At 46.9% G+C, this 23,290-nt stretch overlaps 1 protein-coding gene across 2 annotated transcripts in view; it reads right to left on the bottom strand.

Moving 5' to 3' along the window:
• The window catches only part of GJC2 (gap junction protein gamma 2), a 48,212-nt gene extending 28,252 nt beyond the window's left edge, over positions 1 to 19,960 (bottom strand). Inside the window, exon 1 of one of the 2 annotated variants that reach the window (XM_020804963.3) lies at positions 18,475 to 19,960. The gene's annotated coding sequence lies outside the window, so the exon portion shown is untranslated. Of the gene's footprint in view, positions 1 to 6,757; positions 7,676 to 18,474 lie in introns of those variants that run through there. The other variant, XM_020804964.3, reaches the window with a different exon arrangement.
• Positions 19,961 to 23,290: the final 3,330 nt, after the last annotated feature.

Genomic DNA, 23,290 nt, shown 5'->3' with positions numbered 1-23,290 from the left:
ACTCTTATGGCCCATCAATCGCTTTTTTCAAAAAGCCGAGAAAACTCTGTGTTTGTTTCCTTGAAGGCCACATACAAATCCCGTCATTCCCCATTCTGAGAGTTCTAACTAAATTATATACACCTTACAGACCCCTAAGTGTGGTTCACCCGGGAGACAAGGCCTAAACTGGAAGGCCTGGAGGCTTAGCTAGGCCTAGCTTTGACCAAGCTTCCTGTTCCTGCCCCAGTGTTAGTTGGAAACTTCCTTTCTAAACAGGAAGCTTAGGGGGAGCTAGGCCTAGCTAAGCCTCAAAACCTTCTAGTTTAGGCCTTGTTGCCCAGGTGAGCCACACTTAAGATGTCCGTAAGGCAAAACACTCAGAATGAGGAATTATGGGATTTGTATTCTAAGAAGTCTGAAAATCTGTGTCAGGTAGAAATGACTAGGAGACTGGACTGCCAGGTCTCAGGGTCCTGGATGGAACTCAGGGGACCGTTATCTTTCGACATGTTTTTGGGCCAGGGGACGAATCTCAAGGCGACAAGCATTAAAAGAAGACAGAGTTGGGTTGTATTGTGTCTAGTGGCTCTCAAGGTTGGAATCCATCTCTTCTTGACTCTCAGCTAGCCCCAGGGCGACAGAATTCGCTACAACAACATGCAGAAACGAGCCTCAGTTTTGCCAGCTTTAAAAGAGCAATGAAAGATCAGGGGAACAACAGCACCTTCATGCCACTTTTTGCTTTAAAAATAACTGCTCCAAATCCTTTTACGCCTGAGTACCGTATTTTTCCGTGTATAAGACTATACTTTTGTCTTAAATCTTTAGACTAAAAATTGAGGGTTGTTTTATCTTATACATGGAAGTAATCTGAGGAGAGAACAAAAACAAGTGGAGGGGAAAGCAGGGCTCAAAGCGATCCTGCAGCGCTTAGATCCCTTTCCCCCTTACATTTGCTAAGCCGCACTTAGATTTCTTAATTTTGGGTTAGAAAAGTGGAGGGGTGTCTTATACATGGAAAAATACAGTAATTCATGGATTGTAAGGCTTTCTGGAGCCCCTCGCCTGAAGGCTGGGCATTCCTTCCAGTTTTGCAGGCAGTCTGTCTTCCATTACTGGGTGCAGATGAACAGAAAAGCACGGATTGATTTTATTAATCATAATATTTTATTAATCATCATATTTTTTTAAAATAGGGAGACTGCTATTACTACTCACGCTCTATGGGCCAGCTTCCTGTAAGCAGCAGGCTAGAAAAAGAGCTGGCATCATCTTGAGAAAGGGTTGCTGTGTTTGGTTGTTGTGGGTTTTTTGGGCTTCTTGGCCGTGTTCTGAAGGTGGTTCTTCCTAACGTTTCGCCAGTCTCTGTGGCCAGCATCTTCAGAGGACAACAAGAGCACAGTTTGCTGTCCTCTGAAGAGGCCGGCCACAGAGACTGGCGAAACGTTAGGAAGAACCACCTTCAGAACACGGCCAAGAAGCCCGAAAAACCCACAACCATTAGATCCCGGCCGTGAAAGCCTTCGCGAATACGGTTGCTGTGTTTGCTTGGAAAGAAAGGTGCTGTTTTTTGTGCAACAGGTTTGCAGGTTTTTGGACTGTTTGCCAAGGAACCTGCAGAGTCTGTTGAACCCAAGTGACAGGGGTAAGAACAAAATAAGAATGGCGCATTCCCGGTTCATACCGCCCTTGCGGCTGTTGAAAACAACGATCTTTCCAGGGCCATGGGAAAAAAGATGGAGACACTGAACTGTCCAGTACTGGATGGGATAGTATGGGAATGCTGGGAACACTGGTGTGTTTTAGAATGAATATCCTCCTTCATTGGCTAAAAACATGTTCCACCATGAGACAAGACTGATTAAACAATCTACACAGCTGAAGATGATGATGAAAGAGCAGGCTCTTTGTTGCTCCAGCAGAAGAAAAACAGACTGTCCAGTAGCCGTGAATAAGAGAAGCAGATAACAGATTCATTGTTACTTTTCTTGTTCAGTTTTTTTTTTTTACATCACCGTTCAGAATCGTTGGTGACTTTTCTCCCTCCAGCTTTGGCTTCCCCCGGGTGCTGTAGCATCCCCTTTTCATAGAGTCATGGAGTCGGAAGGGGTCCTCTAAGGCCATCTAGTCCAACCCCCCTGCTCAAGGCAGGAATCCAAATCAAGCCGATATGATGGAGGGTGGTCCGGTTTACTCTTGAACACCTCCAGCGTTGGCACACTCACCGTCTCCCCCTGAGGTCGTGGGTTCCATTGTCGTACTGCTCTAACAGTTAAGAAGTTTTTCCTGATAAAAATGTTGAAGAGCACTGGGCCCAGGACTGACCCTTGGGGTACCCCACTTGTTACCCCCTCCCAGTTGGAGAAGGACCCACGAATCATCACCCTTTGAATACGATTCTGTAGCCAGAATCCCCCTCCCGCACACACCCATCCACCCAAGAAACCGGTGATTGTACAAAGAGGAGTCCGGCTCTAAAACCTGCAGGTTTCTGGAGATGGAAACAGGGGCTTCCTCCATCTTTATCAGAATCCCTCCCAGCCTTATCCTCACCCGTCACCCCAGCCCACTGGAATTCGCATTTCAGCAAAAAAAAGAGGAGAAAAAAATAACTGGAAAGAAAGAATAGGTAATAATCCTTATATGTCATCATCGCTTCCATCAACAATGGAAGGGTCAGTTCCTGTGAGACAGAGATGACTACCAGCATTTCAATAGCTGGAACTAGGTGTAACTCAGCCCTCTGAGTTATGAGTCAAAGCTGATCCATTCCAGGTTCGTGAAACATGACCGCGCGCCGTCTCTTAATGTGCTGGAAGGCGAGCAGGAAATGAACATCCAGGCCCGAAAAGCAACATTAGGGCTGCTTCACTCTTCCTTTAATTTTTCCAACCGGCAGCTGGAAAATTCACTTCTTGGCCTTTTTATGCGGCTCATTAAGAGCAGGGCAGCCTTGCTTGGCCAAGTGTGACATCAACAGAAAGGCGCTTGGATCTGGTTTCACCTGGATTAATTAAAGAGTCGGCGACAGTAACTGTATGCCCGTCTCCTGCGTTCAAATTCCACCATCCCGAGGCCACAATCCTGAAGCCCTGCACCCAGTCCGAAAATGGGACTCCTTCGGACAATCTTGCTACCCTCTTAATTTCTCCCTGAATTATCTGACACTCTGTGCGGAGCACGGTGTGTCCCTCCCAACCTGCCCATCTTTATTTTTATTTATTCATATTATTTAAACGATCGTGACCTTGCCTTTCTTCTTTAAAAAAAAGGACCCAAGGCGGTTTACATCATTAAAAGACAATATTTAAAAGCTAAAAACAGTGAAGTATGCAAGTATTTTGAAAGAATCAAACAAAGACCGTACTAAAACAAACGGTAAACAAAAATAATGCAAAGAACACATTCAAGCTGTAAGGCACAACAATCCATTATAAAAAGAAAAACCCACTCAGGCCATCAGACACAGAGGGAAAACCTGCCTAAAGAGAAAGGTCATAGCCTGCTTGCAGAAGGACCACAAAGATGGGGCCAGGCAGGCCTCCAGTGGCAGGGAGTTCCAGAGTCTCTGGGAGCAGCCACAGAGAAGGCCCTCCTCTCCCGGGTTCCCACCAGACGCACCTGTGAAGGTGGCAGGATGGACCGTTGATCTTAACCGCCAGACAGGCTTATAAAGGGAGACACGGTTCTTGGGGTAGCTTGGACCCAAGCCGTTGAGGGCTTGATCGGCCCAAACCAGGACTCTGAATTGCACCCAGTAATATGGCAGTTTGGCTCCCACCTTGAAATCCCAGAGTTTGCTCAGAAAACACAGAAACCCAAAGGTGCAATATCACAACGAGGGATGCCTGCCTGCTCTAAACTTCCCGTTCGCCATTCTCCAAAGTTACACACAAACAAAATCATCCTGAGGTCCGGCACCCCTGTAGCCACAAATTTTGAACTGGACTGGCTCCAGCCGAATGTGGGGAAGGGGGAGGCCAGCCCAGTTCAATGAAAAGCAGGTATGAGATCTTTAGGGTTGGGGTGGCTGTGGATTTGATTTCTTCCCGGCTCTTATCAGCAGAGTGTGGAATGTCACATTTTTAAAAGAACTCAGTTACATCGCGGATTACTTCTCAGTGGCAGCCGGGGCTGTGGTTATCTCTGCCACTGTCCAAGGACTTTAATTAAAAACAGAACAAAACAAAACGAAAGTACCCTAGTGTGGTTGGCCACAGGTCAGAAACGAATTGGCAGCATATGATTGACTACGAGTCACACTGTTACCTAAAATGAACTACTTTGCAGTAACTCCATTACTTGTCAGTAGTTACTTCCCAGTTCTGTCCATGGCCAGAGGCCAGAGAGAAACTACTTGGTTTTGGCTCAATCTAAGCCCTGTCCCGAGTCGCCGGGAAGCCCCACACGCCTCCCTACGTTATGTAATTTTGAGCCAAAGGCACATGAGAAAATCCCAGGGCTGGAGATGACCACTTGGTAGGTGTATGGAGAGCAGAAAATGCAAGCACGTGGGAGATTGCAGAATTGCTTACAACAGTACAAAACCAGAACTTCAACTTGCAAGGTTTTGGGGGTTTTCCCCCCAAACCTAGAAGTATGTTTATTTAGCAAAAAGCTGCCTCTTTTTAAAGGGGGGTTATTTTTTTTTTATCATGTTCAAGTATTTTAGTAAGCATCTTCAAGCGTGCAACCTCTGGAGAGTACCTCTCTGATGCCAGCGACTGACTGACAGGTTGTCATGAAAAATTGGGAAAGGATTACTGGTCATTCTTTACTGTTATTACGATTGCATTTGGATTGCCTTGGTGCAAGAGGAGCAGACCAAGAAGTTCTACTCTCAAGCAGGCCTTGCTTCTCTCAGGTCCACGGCCAGGAGAGACGCAAGAGGATGAAGAAAAGTACGGAAGTACAGGAGCCCAAGATGGCTCAAAACGTCCCAGAATTGTCCCAGACTCAAAGATACAAGGCCTCCGGGACACCTCTCTCTCTCTCTCTCTCTCTTGATTTTGGAACAAAGGGAGAGCTGCCTTCTACGGAGGTGCCTGCCTGCCTTGGTCCCACCAAGAAGCTCTTTCCAAGCCTTCGCCTGGGGCCACCTTGACTTGGGGGGGGGCAGCCTAAAAGATGCAGCCTCCTCCCCGTTTCTCCTGTCCTTCTGCACTCCTGGGTCGTACATACACAAAGGCACACTGTACCGTCTGGCAAGACCTTAGGAGGAACCATACAAACAGAGGAAGATGCCTTATGGGATGGATTAGATCCTTGGTCCAGCAGCCCCTTGGCTCTGACCGGCAGCCACTTTCCAGAGCGTCTGGAAAGTCGGAAGGGGGACCTCTAAGCCCATGGAGTCCAAACCCCTGCTTAAGGCAGGAATTGGAATCAAAGGAGATCGGATGGAGGGTTGCCGGATTTTCCCTTGACCGCCTCCAGCATTGGGAGTGCTCACGTCTTTCCTTGCCCTCTCCCTGGAAAATCTCCCAGAGATCTCCCACCCGAGGAGGAACTCTGATCAGTTTCCAGAGTTGGAAGGATGCATGTGGGGCGGCCAAACACGGGCAAAAATCAAAAGGAAGAAGCCGGGGGGGGGCATTCAGGGGTGCGGCGAGAGTAGAAGCCAACAGATGCCAACGGCAGCGTATTCTCCTGCCGGCTGAGTCCTGAATCGGCTTGTGCCCACAACCCTGCCCTCTCGTCTCGCGCGCGGGTGGCAACCTCTGCATCCATTCCCATGGCTGAAGGCATCCCGGATCCCTCTGGGCACCCACAGGAGCGCTTAGCCTCCATCCTGCAACCCTTCCTTGGATCAACCTTGGCCCACGCTGCAAATATTTATTTTGGCTCGTCCGACAGGCCTGAGGTCTCCCTCTCACAGCCAGAACAATGTGGGCTTTTCCTTTCTTTTCTTTGTGAAATACCTCTCTTCTACCCACCCCATCCCCCCCCCCGCTTTCCTCAGCCTCAAACCTCTCTCGAGCCTCATAGGATGCCGATCCATCCCTCTCACGCAAACATCCCTTAAAAACTGGGCTTGTTCCCATCCGGCTTGCCAAGCGGACACAACGAAAGAATCCGGGACAGAAAAAAAAAGGAGCAAAGCAATAAAATAAAATTTCTAAACGGGTGTCCTTCAGCTTCGTTGCACGATAGCTCCTGTCATTGGTTATGGTTATGTTCTTTTAATATTGTGTTCATTTTTGATCCTTTTAATAGCTGCCCACTCACAGCGGTTAACTTAAATGCTGTGTTTTAATTGTCGTATGCCGCCTTGGCTCTTTTTAAAGGAGGAAGGCCAGATAAAAAATATTTTAAATAAATGAATCGGTCCCTAGTCTTTTAGCTCCACTGCCTGGGGATGAATGGACTTCTAAGCCATCACATCTGGAGTTCACCAAATTTGGGGGGGGGGGAGGATTTGCATCTGAAAAACTCCAATTTCTGAGAGCCTAGATTAAAGGCGCCAAAGCCAAACAGTACCAAGAGAAAAACTCAGTTCCCATTGCCCTGGTATTTAACATGCCAGTGAAACAAGTGTTGAAAATACATTATTATTCCTTTTTTCAGGGGGCAGGTCTGTCAGAGAATCTGAGGACCTGGAACACGGCTTGAGGAGAGTCTCCTGAAGAATAGGAAGTCTAAAACTAAGTCCTTCTCTTTGTACTGGAAGCATGGATTTGAAAAAAACGCAATGATCAGCAGAAAAACCAGCAAACCAGAAGGGGCGTTGCTGAGTAATAAAATCTCCTGACTTCAACACATTTGAATCACCACTTACTCTTGAGCTGGCCAAAGCTCCGTGACCTTCTCCAGACCCCCGTCTGACAAGCAGCCTTTCCACAGCAAGAGGCGTCTCGCCAAGATATAGATGCCCAAAGATCTCAGAAACCCAGCCATCATCCACGGCTCACGAACGAGCCAAGAAATTTCGAGCAGGGTAGGCTTCGCCACACGTTCCGAATTAGAGGAACTTGAGCGTCGATCCAGCTGTGGTGGCCGTGTCCAAAACCCTTCCACTCCTGGCTCGGCTACTCTTGTGTGTTTTTCAACTGGGCATCGGCCAGTCACATCTGGAATCCTTTAAGGCAAGCTTTTTTTAAAAAAAGACCCAGACCTGGCCAGGAATAAATGGCACCAATTCCACTGATGCTTTTATTAGTCAATCTCCGATCCATATTAACAGCATCTGGAAAGGCAGCAGCTGGCTGGCCCGTCTTGAAAAAGGGTTTCCCCAGTTTACATCTTTATGGATTTTCAAGACCGCGATACCGAAACACAATGATGAAGAAGCAAACGGAGACGTTCCTGGCACCGCCGATGAACGCTCTGCTTCGCCGTGGTTTCGCGAGCGCAGTCCGCATGCGGCCGTCTACCCTTCACCTTCCGGCCCCCTCACGACTCAAAGAAAATACAGGGTGTCCCGTGGCCAGATTGCCAAGAACCAACCAGGGCCAAGAAGCATCTTTATCTGCCTCCCACAATTGGCTCATTGAAAGCAAGCTTAATCTTTGGAGGCCATGTGCCGTTGGCCGGTTTGCTACATCCGAGATGTGGGGCAGAGGGAGGGGAAAGAAAGTGGCCCTTCTCTCCACAATGTGGGGATGCGCTGCCAATCACGGGAGTGAATTGTCCTGGTATATAACAAGCCCATTGTCTTCTCAGCCGTTGAACCTTAACCCTACGGCTGCCATTTCCATGTGCATGAATTTTTGGGGGGGAGGCAGGCAGGGAGGATGATGTGGGAATGGGAGTGGAGGCAATCACAGGGTAGAACATCCACAAGGGGGATGATGATGATGATGATGATGATGATGATGATGATGATGATGATGATGATGATGATGATAATAATAATAATAATAATAATAATAATAATAATAATAATAATAATAATAATAATAATAATAATAATAATAATAATAATAATAATAATAATAATAATAATAATAAATTGAAAGGTCTCTGTCTAAGACAGTTTACTGGCAGCAAGAACATGATGTTGAAATCACCTGGTATTTTTCATCCCATTCCTTTGAATTAGGCTATCCCTACTCAGGTAGTTTCCTTTACACAAGTGCAAATCAGCGGTCAGCCAGCACTTTGGGACTCATATCGGGGTACCCCGGTATGGCTCATAGGGATCCCGACACACACCGTTTCCCATTCTAGCACCTCGCTGGATGAACCTATTTTGCTTTTACAGCATCGTTCTGACTTGAGGAGGGGCTGGCGCACTTCAGAAACCTACGTGGAGTTTTATTGTGGCTTCCAGCACTTCTGGCGGTGGAATAAAGAAAAAATGACATTTGCACCCAATAAAATAGGGCCGGCTTTGCTTGTTCTCCCCGCAGAGGGCACAGGAAATAACTGGCCAGAATAACAAGCAATTATCTGTTCAATCTGTATGCACAAGATATCCTACGGAAAGCTGGACTAGATACAGAGGAAAGAGGAGAGAAAATTGGTGGAAGAAACATCAGCAATTTAAGATTATGCAGGCGATACCCCATCATACTGGCAGAAAGCAGCCATGACTTGAAGTGGCTTTTGGTGAAAGTGAAAAAAGAAAGTGTCAAAGCAGGACGGCAGTTGAACATGAAAAAGACTAAATACATAACTGCTGGAAACTACACCACTTTAATGTGGACAATGAATCAATGGAAATTGTGAAAGTTTGGGTCTATCTCAGTTCCGTCCTCAATCCAAATGGAGTCTTCAGCCGAGAAACCAGAAGAGTGAAACTGGTCTGAATATGGAGAAATACAGGAAAGTCTGATACCCAGTGTGGTGGAGTGGATGGAGGGCTCAGGAGGTCTGAGATCGAATTCCTACTCAGCCACGGAAACCCACTGGGTTGCATGCATGGAGCAGTGGTAAAAAACACCCCTTAAATATATTATTTGAAAGCCCTTTTAGGGCCGCTGCAAGTCAGTTCTGACTTGACGGCACAGGACAACGAATGAGAAAAGCTGCTTTTAATTTGCAAGAGGAAAGATTTCTAGTCTTCAAGACTAGATTCCAGGATTTAGGGCCTTTACAGGTATTGATTAGAACATGTAGGGGAGCATGGGTCCGTTTTTCAGAGGTAATCTCCTGACTTCCTCCTCGCCTGCCAAAGTGAACAGAGTCTCAAATCTCGTTCATTTTTCCGTGTGCATCTGCACACATTGGACACCTTTTTGGTGAGGCTACAAAGGGATCCGCTCAACATGGACTTTGGAGTTTATTTTCCCTACAAGCCTCTCGTGGTCTTTGTCTAAAATTTCCACAGTAGCATCGAAGGTTTTAGAGTTCCAGCCCCTCTCCTTAAGACCCTTTCCCCCCCACCCAGTTGCTGGCACCGCAGTTTCAGAGGCTCGTTTTAACGGACCACCCCTTTCCCTCACTTCCATGTTCGTCCCTCGAACCCAGTGCCAAATTTCCACTTCTAGCCCCTTTTTCTCAGCCAGACTGGCTATTAAGAGAATCCCGCCACCTAGTGGAAAGATCAGGAGAACAACATGCCACTTTTTCCTTTAAAAATAACCACTGCAAATCCTTTTGTGCCCGAGTACCGCATTTTTCTAAGACTATACTTTGTCTAAAATCTTTAGACTAAAAATTGAGGGTCATCTTATACATGGAAGGAAGCTGAGGAGAGAACAAAAACAAGTGGAGGGAAAAGCAGGGATCAAAGCGATCCTGCAGCGCTTTGATCCCTTTCCCCCTACACTTGCTAAGCCCCACTTAGATTTCTTAATTTTGGATTAGCAAAATGGGGGTGTCTTATACATGGGGCGTCTTATACACAGAAAAATACAGTACTTTGCACTGGCTAGAGAGCTCAGTGAGTTGGAATGGCTGGCTGTTGTCAAGAGTTCGATTCCCCACTGCGCTTCCCAAGGGAAGACCCAGCCTGCGTAGCCCTGGGCAAGCTGAACGGTCCCAGGGCAACCCCAGAAGAAGGGAATCGGGAAACCCCTTCTAAGTGTATTCTCTACCCAGAAAACCTTGGAATGGGTCACCCTAAGAATTGACTTGACAGCATGCAATCATTATTACTCATCTCCTCAGGCAATGGGCTTTGCATCACTTTTGGCCTCAGAGAGGAGCTTATACAATTGAATGTACCGTGACCGAGTCCCCCTCCCCTTTTTTCTACTACAGTTCCCAGAATCCTGCCCCCTCCACCAACCCTATTGGCTGAAAAATTCTGGGAACCAGAGTCCGGGAGCCAAATAGCCATTTGCAGTCTCTGTAAGAGAGCACAGAATTTGGGGCACAGAGTATTCCAACCTGGATCCGGATAGAAAACAGAGCTCAAATCCGGTACGAGAAATATTACTTCTCAGCCAGGGGCCATGCTGAGCGGGGAGATCCTGTGATCCGTTTTCGAAACCAAGAGATTTTTCCAAGCTGCGACGAAGGCAAATAAACAAACCAAACCAGCAAGAAGGAAAGATGAACACAGCAGAGCTAAACAAAACACCTGGGCAGTCAAAGGCCCAAATTCTGTTGCTTAGTGTAGTAAATCACACTAAAGGAGGACCCCTGAATCCATGGGGATTTCGAGCGTCAATTCCTACATAGGTTCCATTGGTTCACGTGGGCTTACTCCAGTTGCCTCTTGCTATGGTAAAGAAAAACACAGTTAGAATAGGCCTGTTTGAATCGACTGAATGGATGGAAGAGTTGACTCGCTAAATCCCCATTGGTTAAACGGGCCTACTCTAGTGTGATTTACCCTGTTTCCCTGAAAATAAGCCCTAGCATGATTTTTCAGGATGCTCGTCATAGAAGCCCTACCCCAAAAATAAGCCCTAGTTAAGTGAAAGCCCACCCTCCACCCTTGTGCAGCAACCAGAAGATGATGACGTGACTGTATTTGAATCAACGTAGATTGTACATAAAAAAAATAAAATAAAGCATCCCCTGAAAATAAGCCCTAATGTATTTCGGGGAGCAAAAATTAATATAAGACCCCATCTTGTTTTCGGGGAAACAGGGCACTACGCTAAGCAACAGGCTTTTGACCAATAACCCCCTTGATGCTCTCAAGGGTCTGCCTTCCTCAGACAGAGTGCCACTGTCAAAAAAAAGACCCCGAGACCCTTCCGCATTTGGTCTGAACTTCAAATCCGGCAATCCCCCTTACAATTGGCTGTGTTTCCCAGGGCTTCTGGGAACCCAAGTCCAAAACCCTCTGCAAGGCTTCGCAGTCGAGGACGGCTGCTTCGGGAGTCAGACAGGTATAAAGGGGAGTTATGCACAAAACACACGAAAGGGCAGGGGGACAAAATTAAGTGAACACAGGCAATGCAAGCAGCTTGAATACCTTGATCCTCCTACCTTGATCCTCGAATTTTTAATGTCCTTGAAAACTTTGGTCAGTTTATTCTCCTCCCAGACAAATCCTCGGGAAAATAATTTCTCTCCTCTCTGCAACCCTCAAATATTTCTAGAGACCATGGTAGGAGATTGGCTTTTCTAAGGAAACGGCAAATTGCCCTGCTAAATTACTGTGGTCTGGACTGACGGCTTTCAGTCCCTCACATTTGCCCACTCAGACCATAAGAGGGGAGAGGAGACCATTCCGTCAAAGAGAATATATGCTGCGAAAATATATAAAGCCCCCTCCTTTTTATTATAAGGTGGTCCTGGTGTCTATTGTTTACACACAGTCCTATTCCTATGTTTAGCCCTGCCACACAACGGTTGTACCCCTGAAGCGTGCCAGCTGCTCTGCGAGACAAGCTGACCCCCCTGCGAAGCCAGAGGTTGGGAGTTCGATTCCCCCCATCTGTGCCTCCTTGACAGGGGCTGGACTGGATGACCCACAGGGTCCCTTTCCAGCCCTGCAATTCAAAGGTTATAGTTATCCTTATAATCGCTTCCCACCGAGACACTTCCCTATTGTAAAAGCAAAAGAAAGCACTGAAGCAATACAAAAATACCAGAATGCATTTTAAAAATAACTTTTTGAAGCTCTGAAAAAAAAACACACACATTTAAGTCCAAAACAACGTCTCTTCTATACTCAAAACAAAAAGGCAGAGAATCTTATATCAGTTTTTTTTTAAAAACGTTGGAGAAAGTCACTTTTTCAACTGCAGCATCGAAGCAAGGCAAAAATATAAGAAGGAATTAAAAAGTAACTTTTCAACATTATGGAAAACATAGTTTTAGGTCCTAAAGAACATCCTCACAGACAAAACTAAAGACTTTGTGCTACATTTTGTAGCACTGAAAAAGTTACTTTTCCACCAAATTCATATGGCACTTGTTTGCACAGATGTACCCACACATCCACAAAACCATATTGTTTTAAATAAATGCATATGCTCACGCTCTGCTTCATGTCATTTAAAGTTAGCGATGTCTCCCAGTTCTGCATTTGCAGCTGCCAAAATGCATTAAAAGTCCAACTTTGCCGACACATTTATGCGCCAATAGGACAAAATTATCAAGGACCCAACGACTCAGCTTGCTTCCAAGGCGTAAAGAAGTAAATAAATCGGTGTTAAAGGGTCCTAACTTGGCAAGATTGCTCCCAAAATGTGGGGTTCAATCAGGGACTAATAAGGCTTGCTAAAACAAAAACAAAACAGATCATCCTTAAAAGTTTGTGAGTGGAAGCCCACAGCTCGGGACAGAAGAGGCTGCGTCAGCTTCTCGGTGCTTACCCTCCACCCGTCACCGTGTCCCAAAGAAATACCACTTGAGTTTGCGGGGGAAAGAAAAGAACGGCTCATTCTAAGGCATTCTCGGGAGAAATCAGCCGGCAGCAACATTTAAAACACAAGGGGAAAAAAATGAAAGGGACCTACGAAGAATTTCTGGCCTCTAGCGTCTGCCAAGGCATCCCATCTCGGTCTTTGCAAATTTGTTCAAAGATCTTAAATCCAGCCTCCAAACAGCCGCCTCTTCTATAGGTTGAATCTCTGGAGAGACTCGTTGCTCTCCAGAAGGCTTTGGACAGGGAGGACCCACACGAGACCTTTGGACCCGGGGTTCCTCTTGGTCCTCCCCTCCTTTTTCAAACCAGCCTCTTATCCTGACTTCTAGCGACTGCGGTCCTGAGTGAAGGAAGTGGGCAGACGGAGAAGGGGTGGGGTGGGGTGAAGAAATGTCGTTGGGTGAGGTTGGGGAAGATATATAAGAATGGCAGAGCCGGAAGGGACCCTCTGGGCCACAGAGTCCAGCCCCTGTCAAGGAGGCCCAGTGGGGAATCGAACCCTCGACTCCTGGCTCAACCACTGAGCAATCTAGCAGTTCAAGACTTTGCCAGACGGAGGAATTTTTGCAGGAGTTTGCACTTAAAAGGTTCTTATCTTCAGCGTGATCTGTTTTATCACTCACTCGAGAGATCCTTCCGTTCACACTGGAGATGTTCTACCGAGAAAAAAGGTCGACCCAGTTTGCTTGCATGTAGGTTTACCTGGTTTACTCACAGGTAGAGGGGCAACTGCAACAGTAGCTGAGGATTGCGGCAGTGTGAGGGGAAAACATTGGGGTGAAGGTTGAAGAGAAGGAAGGAAGGAAGGAAGGAAGGAAGGAAGGAAGGAAGGAAGGAAGGAAGGAAAGCAACTCTCCACCTTTCCTGACTCTCTCCATAGCTGGGGCTGCGCTACCTCGTGGGGACGAAGCCCACAGAGTTGGCTGAACCCCCTGTTCTGCCCTTTCTCATGGCCATCATTCAGCTGTCCACCATGACTTACACTTTTTTTTGTTCTTAAATACATAAAGTGGCAAACTGATATAGCAATGCTTCCATCTAGCATTGTATTAGAATAGCGCTGTGTCACTTAGGAAATTTTTTTTAAGGAACATGAAAGTAGAGAAGGGGGTTTCTCCATTCTCCCTTTCCGTGCCACAGCCCACCTAATACCTCACAGGGTTCTTACCTCAGGGAACACCACCCACAGCTCCCTTTGGGTGTGAATTAGTCACCCCCAGAGGCTATGCAATGGGAGAAACAGCAGGCCAAACCAGGCCAAAGACACAGAAGCCCCCTAGGACTTCTTCCAGAAAGGAGTGGGACAGCTCTTAAAAGGGACAGGATGGATTGATCTATGTAGAAACATATGTAGATGATGCCACTTGGTCTGAGCCAAATCAGCGATCCAGATTTCAATATATATACCCATCTGGACAGGCCCACATGTAAGATATAGACTTTCTTTCCCTGTGCTTGGCTTGTACAAAGATGTTTCTGTTTCGCTTGACTGTTCACCTGCAGACTGTTCACCGGCTACAGTCCCACAACACACGCTGAAAACTCAACAAGAATCAACACCAACCAAGAAGAACCCAATTAGAAGTGGCTTTTAAAAAAAAAGTCCAACTCAATCCTCAAATTGTTCAGGGGTCACACATCCTATGGATGGTTAGATGGAAAGGGTTGAAACAGGGCAGGTCTTCGAGACCAGTTCCTTTCAGTGTGAGCATTCAAAATAACATGGACTGAGTTTCACATAGGAGCCAAAGGTGCTGAACCGCAAGTATAGCTGAATTCAGTTCTTTGAAAAACCTCCAGTTTATGAAGGTGGGATGTAATGCTTCTGCACCCAGGATTCAAAAAGCCACGAAATGGCCCAATATGGCTGCACAGCATCACACCTGTGTTGCCAGAAAGATGCCAAGCTTTCCATAGCAAAGGGCAGCCTGAATGTGGATGACACCTATGGCCGCTGTCAAAATGGTCTACCAGATCCCCTCTTGTGCTCCCTACCGGATCCCCTCTTGTGCTCACAAAGGGACACCATGCAATGGAAAATCCCAGAAGTTGATTCCTTTTTGCCATCCGTCAACCCCTTCTCACCCAAACACAAAGCAATTGTCACGATGGTTTTTCAACAAGTGTGAAAGGTAGTAAGCAGAAGAGGGCATCCAAAGGGCTCTTCTGGAGCAGTCATTCATGCTGCACATCTGGATGCCCAGGAGTGATGTAAGGATAAGACCTAAAGGGTGGCTCTACTCAGCATTGCCTCACCCCTACACCCAATGGGGTGATGCACCACTTTCACGAATACCTGAATAAAGGTACCAGGTTCAAAACCTTCAGTGTCATAAAAACACAGTGGCTTTCCCCACATTGTAGCCACCACTGGCTTGCTCCTGTTAGATCCTTCCATCCAGTGACCTTGATGGCCTCAGAGGGTGTGGGAAATAAATTACCCCATTTGTGCAGCAAGACAGGGCAGGCTATCCATATGGGGTAAGTGAAAGTCACAGCCTGGGGTTTCTGCATCTGTTCAGCCAGGGCGAAGGTAAGTGTTCTGGAGGTACTCTGAGGACAGAGGCAACGGCAGCAGCTTGAAAAACTCTCGCCGTTCCGTTGAAGAGCAGGAAGCTGACCTTTCCCACCCTTATGAACAAACATCCGAGCCGACTCCAGCCAACAAGAGCACCCCTCTCAAGACACGGAACAGGTTGCGTCGGAAATTGGTTGCAGCTGCTAAGAAGGGCATCCGTCAAAAAGATTTCTACACCGAATTGTCCATGGCAGAAGCAAGAAAATCAGGGACATCTCTGCTGAGCTTTGAATCATTTCATCTTCATGAGAATTTGGATGGGTGATGTGTGTTGATACCCTGCGTGTCACATAAAGGTTAGGAAAGTTCCTTTTTCTGAACCACAGCTCTCGGGATCACAAGGAACATGTCGAGAAGAGTGCTCCTATTCTAACAGATGTTACTAGTCCGTAGCAAACAGCCGGCTTGTAGAGATGGGCACGAACTGTCCGTTTGGTGGTTCGTGAGGGTTCATTTTTTCAGCTGAACAGGTTTTCAGCACTTCCCAGCCCTGCCTCCTCCAGCAGCCACCCATTCAGAGGAAGCATCTGGAGGAGGCAGGGCAGGGAAGCGGCAAACACCTGTTCAGCCCCAAAAAACGAACCAACATGAACCAACGAACTGGTGATTCAAGCCCATCTCGCTCACTTCAACGTCCTTATGAGTGCTTCCAGACAAAGCTTGTGCTGTGCGATTGTCCTGAAAACTTCCTGCCTGTTGCCAATGGCCTATTGGCCTTTGATCTTACCAGCAAAAAATCTGCTAAGGAGGAAAAGAGGGAATAGCTGCACCGGAGCTTGGAAAAGCTACATTTTGGACTACAAGTTCCAGAAGGCTCCATCAAGTTAGCTGGAGATTCTGGGAACTGCAGCCCCTTCCCACCCACCCCCAAAAGGATGTCTCCAGCACTCTGCTAGGACACATTCAAGCACAACGCCTAGAGACGAATGAGAACCACCTAGATTTATTTGTTGTTTTTATCCCATCCCGTCCAGTCATCTCCCACTTGTGGCAACCCCAAGAACGAGGGCTCTCCAATAGGTCCTCAACAACTCTGCTCAGCTCTTGCACACTCGAGCCTGTGGTTTCCTTTAGGGAGTCGGTCCATCTTGTATTGGGGTCTTCCTCTTTTCCTGCTGCCTTCCACCTTTTCCCCGCCGTATTGTCTTTTCCAGAGAATCTTCCCTTCTCAGGATGCGCCCAAAGGAGGACAGCCTCGGCTTAACCATTTGTGCCTCTAGTGAGTGTTCAGGCTTGATTTGATCTGGGACCCCCCCCCCCTTGTTCCTCTTCCTGGCAGTCCAGGGCATCCACAGGACGTCGCAACCTGGACCACTGCCAAAGAGGACTGTTCTATGGGGTGATGGGTTGTTAGCCAACAGCAGCAAATCAAGAGCAAGATGGGGAGAAACGGGATTGTTTCTACACCCTTGACTTCTCCAACACTATAAACTCTTTATTGTTATTCTTATGGTTGCTTTCATAAATCTCCACCCCATCTTTCTTTCAGGGAGCTTAAGGCGACCCTTACGACCCTCGCCTTTCACAATTTAATTAACCTCACCAGGCAATCAGGCGGAGACCAAGCGACTTCCTGAAGATCACTGGGCAGAATTCGTGAGGATGATCTCACATCTGTCTGGTCCCAAGCCAGCCCTCTAACTGCTGCACCACGCTGTCTCTCAAATGTGTTTTTTTTTTCCCCATTGCCAAACAAAACCCCTTGGTTAGCAATCTGGAGTCACACTTTCTCCCGCTTGCAAGACAGCCAGACAGAGGATTATCCGGAGGACAATAACTCAGACCCAGACCAAAGCCCCCGGCTGTGTGTCGAAACCAACCTCTCATTTGTGATACTGACTGTATGGCAACGGCTGGCTTCTTTTTGGCTACAAGGAGACGAAAAGTCTGGGAACAAAAGGGAAACTGAAGTTCAGTGAATAAATCAATGACTCTTGACTTGGAACCCAACCAAGAGGGACTTGGGACTTGGGATACCAAAGACTTAGATTCAGACTTGGGACTTCGACTTGCCAACATCCCTGTTCAGTGTTTGGATTTGAGAAACAATAATCATAATAATAAAAAGTAACTTTTCTAAGCTCTGAAACAAACACATCACTTGCTTGACCGCTCTACGTTCAGAGGCACTAAGTGTGATCGTTGCTAACTTCATTCCATCTTGATATATATATGTTTTAATTGTATTTTAATTGTTTTATCTTTTTATTGTATTTTAATTATTGTAAGCCACCCAGAGACCTTTGGGTAGTATGGGCGGCATATAAGCTAAATAAATCAATAAATACAATAAATAAATGAATAGCTTGGTGGTTCAGGTCTCTGGCTGGGGGGCCAGAGGTTGGGAGTTCGATTCCCCCTCTGTGCTTCTCTGGAGAAGAGCCAGCCTGCGTAACCTTCGGCAAGCTGCACCGTCCCACAGCGCCCCTAGAGGAAGGGAAGGGGAAAGCACTTGAGAGTCTTCTCTCTATCTAGAAAATCTTGGAAAGAGTCACCCTAAGTCAGAACTGACTTGACACAACTGCGACCTGCAACAGGAAGAAGGCATGGTTCTCGTCAGGAATGGAGGCGCGTTAATATGACCGAGGCCCCCTGCTCAAAACTCACATTCGATCCAAATTCAGTTCGAGCATTAAGCAAAAGAGCAAAGGATTCAACCAGCCCCAGACTTTCCTCTCTCGTCCTACGAAGCAACCTTCCCGGGGCCAACCGCCATGAGGCATCCGTCGTAAAAGACAACACGAGACAAAGACCAGGTGCAGGATAATTTGACAAGCCGTCCAAACACCCACGAGGGATGCATAAAAGATGCAGAGCTAAACACTGCTTTGAATAAACACAGCTTTATAATGTGCCAGGGCCTCTGCTAGGAGGGCGTACGTACGCAGGAGCACCTGACTCAAAATTCAAGGGGAGGGGGAGGAAATACCTACACACTGAGATGCCAAGTTAACCATATGCCGCTTTGACTTATTGTTGGTCTTCTAAGTGATACCCCCTGACTATGCTACTCCAAACTGGCTTTGAAGTTCACACGTCAACAGAAAGTATGGATAGACAGATGTATTTTAAAGGGCAACGTACAAAGGACATTCCATAGGATAAGTCCAACAAATTTCCGGGCTACAGGGCGAAGTTTCTCTGAAACCCGAGAGACGCAGGGAACTTTCTGTTAATAGCAAAAGGAGAAGGATTTCCATACCTTTCACCGAGAGGAAAAATGGGTGGTCTTTTCTAGCAGGTTCTTCCTTTTTTCCTTTTTTTAAAATAGAGGATTCGTGCAACGGAGCTGGTGGCTTCACCTCTGAAAGACAGGAAAGAAGACAATGCATGATTATCTGGGGCTTGTACCAGCATCCTTGTGCCACCAAGCTCAGAGAGGCATTGTTCCACGTCCTGCTTTGAAAGGGTGGCATTGTGTTGGATGGATGGCCTCCGATAGCTGGGAACCACGCTCCCATTTTGGGGACCAAACGCTTTCGCTTCTCAATCTGTCTCTCTTTTCGGAAAAGCTCACCTCGCGGCCGTCTGAGAAAACGTCTGTTCAACGACACCGTGAGACCAAGGGTGGCCCGATTTCCCTGCCATGCTAGCCCCAGAACAGTTTCTCTCTCTTCCATGGTCTTGTGGCCACTATGCCACAAACAGGAGTGGCCATCCTTGGGGCAAGAACACAAAAAACAGTTGGCATTCATCCATTTGTATGGCATTTCGGAGAAGTGTACCAATATTCTGTTGCAGAGTTTTGAGATTTTACAGTTAAATGGTCTCAGTCGTGCAGCAGAAGTGTCAGGACTCACAAGAGTAAAATAGCTACTAGTTCCTAGATAGTCCACCCCTTGCTCTCATGAACTGGCCCTTAAAGTCTCAATAACTCACTCCTGAGACATTCAGAGCAGAAAGAATAAAAAGGCCCCATTTACCTACAATTGTGACTATATTAACAACAAATTAACAACACATCTGCTTTTAAAAACCCTGCTTCGGTACACTTTTAGCAGTCATTTTCTACCAGCAAAAGACATTAAAAGAGTCTCGGAGGAAAAAGAACTCTCAGTAGAGAGGCGGGGCTTTCTTGGATCTCAGACACAGAAGAGAACCATTGGTTAATGCTCGACAGATTGACAGTTACTTCCGGCCTAGAACAGTGCCTCCCAAGAAGGCAGCATGCGAGGTTGCAATGAACGCCAACCTATTCGTACCTACCTCAAATCCTAAAGAGAAGTGGGGTGGAGGGGACAACTGGAAACTGGGAAAATGAGGAAAAATGAAGGACCAGGCCATCTCCCCGAGTAAGAGAGCTGTTCTAGTAAGTACCTCTGGGAGAGGGTCTGAAAACGTCTAAAGACCTGAAGCTTGATGGCCACGGTTCTAGCCCGACTCCCTACTAGCATGTCTCTTCTTCACTTTTCTTGCAGCCTCGTCCGTTTGTCCAAACCTGATTTCTTTCTATTTTCCTTTATTTGTTTTCCTTCTACTTTATTACAATTGTTACTGAACGACTATGCACATTTCTTGAGTTTATCGTTTTATCCTATATTGTAAGCCGCCTAGAGTGGACGAGTAGTCCAGACAGGCGGGGTATAAATCAAATAAATAAATAAATAAATAAATAAATAAATAAATAAATAAATAAATAAATAAATAAATAAATAAATAAATAAATAAATAAATAAATAAATAACAGAAACCAGCCCAGCCCATTCTGCGACCGCCTCTGAACAGCCTCTGCCATCAAGATTGGGTCGACCGAGATTTAGATCTAATTTTGTCCCATACAGAGTAGACACTAAGATCAATGGGCCTCATCTTATTAGTGGGAAACACCCCCCCTTCTGGTCGGGGCTAATACTGGATTTCGGTCCGAAGCAGAACAGAATGTGATCTTCCTGGCCTGTGAATTGTAGTTTTATTCAGTCCTTTTGGAAACTCATCTTTGGGTAGCCACGTCAACCAGCTTTTTCTGAGAGCTGAAGCTGCTGCCAGATAGGAGGACCGCCTTGGGTCAAATAGCCTCCTATTTGACTGTAGAATTGCTGGATAGCTCCGTGGTTGAGATCTCCGGCTGTGGAGCCAGAGATTGGGAGTTCGATTCTCCGCTGGGCCTCCTTGGCAGGGGGCTGGACCCTATGATCCATGGGGTCCCCCTTCCAGCTCTTCAGTTCTAAGATGATGATGGTGAGCTTGTCAGAGACTGAATGAGCCATTCTCCCAGAACAGCCCATCAGGAAAAGAAGCTTTAGGACACCTTGCCTCACGGCTAACCCTTGACCAGAAGAACCGGACTGAGAGGAAGAACCCGAGTGGCTACATCCAAACGGAGTGTGCCAGTTCGAAATCCCCGAGGTGCAAAACAAACAAACAAACATGGGAAGTATTATCGCAGGCTGGCCTCAGCCGGGCTGTCTGCTCCCACCAAAGAAATCCAATGAGCAATTGGTTTTCCATCCATAATGTCTGTTTGCACGCTCGTGACCTCAGATTGCACTCCAAAGAAGTTGCAATGGCCTCTCTCTCTCTCTCTCTCTCTCTCTCTCTCTGTGTGTGTGTGTGTGTGTGTGTGTGTGTGTTGCTTGCACATCCCATCCTTTGCTCCTCTCAGCTTTCAAAGTTTCTTCCTGCGTGGAAATAAATCTCTCTGCCTTTTCTCAGAGGTATGCGTTTGTGTACATATTTCTGCTAAGGCACGCATTTTCTCTGTACATTTTTCAACAGTATGGATATCCGAATTGCCCACTAGAGGAAATCAGAGCGCACTTCCTAGTATCGTTCTGGCCCACCAGTAACCATAATATTGCGTCTGTCGTTCTTACGGTACAGTCAAGTTGCTTCCGTCTTATGGCAACCCTATGAATTACAGACCTCCAAAAGCTTCTGTCATTAACGGCCTTGCCCAGGTCTTGCAAACTCAAGCTTGTGGCTTCCTTTAGTTCAGCCTATCCATCTCACATTAGGGCTTCCTCTTTGCCTGCTGCCTCCAGTTTTCTCCAGCGTTACTGCCTGTTCTAGCGAGCCTTTTCTCCCAAAGTGCCCAAAGTACAACAACAGCTTATAGCATAATAATTTTCACTACAAGGAAGAGTTCGGTCTTGATTTAACAATCTTCGAACTGCAGAGCTGGGAGGGACCCAACGAAACATCATCTCCTCCAGCCCCTGTGAAGGAGGCAGAGAGGGGGAATCAAACTCCCAACCTCTGGGTCCCCAGCCAGAGACCTCAGCCACTAAGCGTTTGATTTAGCACCCCACTTATTTGACAACCAGATGCATTATTAGTGCGCAAAGCCAGAAATGAGTTGGGGATAACAATAATGACAATGGCAAGCCAGCTGTTGAGCACTAATGAGTAATGCAACGGGTTGCTTTTAAAGTAAATACTCTGCGCTTCTGCACATAGCTTGTTCCCATCTCTCCCTGTGGGGAGGGGGGGAAAAACCTCTGGAGAAAGACAGCAGAGGTGGAAGCGGCTGCAGATCCAGGGTTTTTGGCGGAACGTTCTGCGGTGCTCGGAACAACGAAATGAAAATCTGGATCCCACAGAGGTTGCGTCCTGCCACAATATTTACGGAAACGCAGACACGTACCAGACAAGCGGAGTCACGGAATGGACAGCTTCATGCACTCGATATATATATATATATATTTCATTCTTGGAACGTAAGTGTTGGAACAACTATTGGAACAACGTGTCTATTGTCAGAGTGCAAACAGACCTCAGCTGATGCTCCTGTTTTTTTCGCTCTGTCTCTCTCTGTGTTTATGTGTGTTTAAAAGACAAGCTCTAAATCTGAAGTGGACTTACAAAGTCCACCTGGCAGGATACGTCCGAAGACGGGAAACACTTTTGCACTGCCGCCCCGTCCATTTTAGAACGTGATGGGTAGCAATTAGCATTGCATCCAGAGCCCGCTCAGAAATCCTGACCTGCCTCAGGAAGAAACACCTCAGTGTCTTTTTGCAGGCTTCAAGAACCTGATAAACAAACGAACGAACAAATTAAATGTGAAATTGGGACCTCCAGTCAAATTATTATTTTATTCTATCTTGATGGCTTCTGCATCTCTCTCCCCCCCCCCCAAAAAAACTCTACAAACAAAATAACAGGAGGAGACATTGTTAACTATTCTGAGACGCCAAATCGATTTTTCAAACGGTATAAGGACTGGTGGGAAAGAGTCGCTTTTGAAAAGTGACCTTCCAAGCCACGTTCCCTCATGGCCAGACAAAAAGTAAGATAAAAGCAAGATGTTCCCCCCCCCATCCCAATGAGATCCAGGATGGCTCTCCTGGTCCAAATGGAGGGAAGAGGCAGAATGGCAGAAAAACGAGGATGGGGGATCAAGAGGGCCACCCTGTCCCGCAGCCTCAAAGGGACCGGTCCCCCACATGGGGGGCTCACAGGCATGCAAACAGGCTGCCAAGGGGAGCCAAGGCAGAAAGCGAGGAAAGCCAGGGGCTCAGTCCAAGCCTGAGAGAAGCTAGGGACGGCTGGGAGTGTGGCTGATGGGAGCTGTAGTCTGAAACATGCTGAGGGCTAAAGGTCTGCCATTACTGTCCTAAATATACAAGGCAGAATTTGCAACTTTTTTGGGCGGGGGGGGGAAGCGCTGTTCATCCCCTGGGCAACATGGATACTGACAACACCAACAGGGGATTATGGGAATTGTAGTCCAGAACTGCAAAAACCTCCTGTTTAAAAACTCCGAGGTCATGGTGTTAACAACTCTGGAATGGATCTCAAACTTCAGGCGGGTGGCTTGTTTTGTGTACGCTTTTCACGAAGCTACAGAACAAAATAAACCGTATCAAGCAAAAAGGCGCTCAGCCGAGCCAGATGTACAATTAGACAGATGTGCCCCTCAGCCATGTGAACTCAGGCGGCCATCGTTCCAGCTGCTTCCCCTTCTTCCCTCCCCATCCCGACACCCTTTCTTGGCCTCTGGAGCCTTCTGTCGTGGGCTTTATGAGCACTATCAGAATGTCAGGGTGCTGAGACACAGGGCGGGAAGACAGAAGACC

This window comes from Pogona vitticeps, chromosome 6 (assembly GCF_051106095.1).
Source record: "Pogona vitticeps strain Pit_001003342236 chromosome 6, PviZW2.1, whole genome shotgun sequence".
In the NCBI taxonomy this organism is placed as follows: domain Eukaryota; kingdom Metazoa; phylum Chordata; class Lepidosauria; order Squamata; family Agamidae; genus Pogona; species Pogona vitticeps.
The sequence above is the reverse complement of the archived record's forward strand: the minus strand, read 5'-3'. Positions and strand labels throughout refer to the sequence as shown.